Raw genomic sequence first — 2,500 nt, 5'->3', positions numbered from 1 at the left:
CGAGAATGTTTAGATTAGAATGACGATAGGATTTTTAGAAACAATTGTAGCCAACAGACTCTCTTCATTCAGACAGTAAAAACTAAATAAGGCAAATCAAACAATTGGTACGCTGAATAAGACTTGGAAACAGACTGAATGTATGTAGTGCTACATGGGTCTGAATTATGGCAACTATATCTGTAAGATTTTGTTGAATTGGCAATAAATTATCAGCAAGAATTTTAGTAATCACATGGCAGAATATAGTAAGATATACCTTAAGAGAAATTATGGAAGTTCAATCTGTAAATGAGCTCAGTGTGAACGAAAGTCTTAGTTAGAGTTTTAGTAGTCAAATGGCAGCATTTAATGGGATATGATATTATGAAAGAAATTACGGAAATTCATTATGTAAATGAGATCATTATGGAGAGATGGAGAAGTGTCAGTTGGCATTCTGTCTCCATCAAAAGAGATGGGAAAGCCAGACCTACTCGGATGAGAACTCTGACACGGAAAGTTTGAAATGAGTGGAGATGTTTGAAAATCAAAGCACACGAAGGGCTTGAGTGGCGGAAGTCCAATGAAGATATGTATAGGCAGCATTGCGTTGGAGGCGGTAATGGTGAAGATGATGCTTGAACACAACACAGTTTCTACAGAATGAAATGTTGATATTTGAAGCTAACAGCTATATAGCTGTAACAGAACTATGAAAAATATATAAACATTTCACAGAAATCAACTCAAACCAAGTATTTGTCAATGAATGAAGTCTTGTGTAATTGTACAGAATGAAAGATTGTTTTCCTCGTAAAACATCAGCATTTAATGAAACTAAAATTGATCTCTTACGTTTCATTCACATTTATGTCAGGGGTATATAAATGATTAAACCTATTTTGAGAAATTAGTTTAATTTAAAAATCTGAATGTGCAAAAGATCTAGAATATGTACACAAAAGCATCGAAAATCATAATAATATTTGGTTTGAGAATATGTCTACAAAAAACATCGAAACAGAATCAGAATTATATTTGGTTTAAGAATATGTCCGCAAAAAACATCGAAATAGAACCAGAAATATATGTTTTGAGAATATGTCCACAGAAATATCGAAACAGAATCAGAGTTATATTTGGTTTGAGATTATGTCCACAGAAACATCGAAACAGAAATAGAACAATATTTGGTTAGTTTCATTCACTTTTCCTCCATCGGGTAGCCACATATTTACAGAGCAGACCGGAATGACGATAATCTTTGTATTCAGAACAGTTGTTTAACAACAGTTTCGATACTATTTGTTGTATGACTAGCAGTTCCAATTTAAAGTTACAACCTTTACAAGCTTTCCAAGTGATAAGTTTATATTATGAAGGAATGGTAATAGCAGTGTTGATATGAATATTTTGCTTTTCAATTTCAAACAGACTGTATTTCATTTGGTGGACTCTGAAATAAAATGATAAGATAAAGTAAACTAACAAATTTTTGTATTGATAAAAATAGAAAATGAAGATTAATTATATATGTCCGACTTCTATAGCCGTATAAAATAAAGTTCCATAAGGTTAAGGATTGATTTCTCTTTAAATCATTTTAGATCCGCTTTCTTATGTAATAGCCTACATTAAAAAAAAAAAAAAAGTTGACACTGACCCTCCATAAATAGTTACCCAGCACTCATTTAAATTTGACGGCTGTCAATCATCGTTGTAAGGATTAGAAATTCAAATTAATTTTTTTTAATGATCCATGTTAAACTGCTTGTGTTGATTTTGTGAAACCAGAGACAATGGAAATGCAATTAATGATGACTGTTTATATTGTTAAAAATACACACATACATGCATACAATATATATATATATATATATATATAGTATATATATATATATATATATATATATATATATATATAATATGTGTGTGTGTGTGTGTGTGTGTGTGTGTGTGATGTGTGTTGTGTGTGTTGTGTGTGCATGACCACCATACATACATGCGTGTTGGTCTTCTGACGTTTTTTTAAATTTCTCATTAACATATTGAGAGAGTTTCGATAAGTAATAAATTTACTTATAAAGTCTTTAGAACCCTTTTTTATTTCATATACCGACCGACATCTTTAGGCAAACTGAAAGCCAACAAAATACGATGTTATTAATTTTCACGTCCACTCCTTCCAACCTTTTTTTTTTTTTTTTTAAGTAAAGTAATACCAGCACGGCTTCTGAAACTTCGCGCTGTAATGGCATAAAAGTCATAACTAAGAAGCCATTTCCTGACTCACTCAAGTAAGGCCTAACTTCTTGGAACTGACACTAAACTTGTTTATGATGTAATAGAATATGGAGTCGAGGATACTACTCTTGCTGTGGCGTAACTTCCTCGCCCTGATGGTGATACCGAAGGAAAAACTCCTCTTGGAAGGGAAATTTTCAGAAGGGCATCTTGCACAGTGGACGCCTTTTGGCTCGAGTAATCTTCATCGGTTATTCTTGAACGGTGTTTATTT

The sequence above is a fragment of the Macrobrachium nipponense genome, chromosome 14, assembly GCF_015104395.2.
Source record: "Macrobrachium nipponense isolate FS-2020 chromosome 14, ASM1510439v2, whole genome shotgun sequence".
Classification (NCBI taxonomy): Eukaryota; Metazoa; Arthropoda; class Malacostraca; order Decapoda; family Palaemonidae; genus Macrobrachium; species Macrobrachium nipponense.
Note: the sequence above shows the minus strand (reverse complement) of the source record.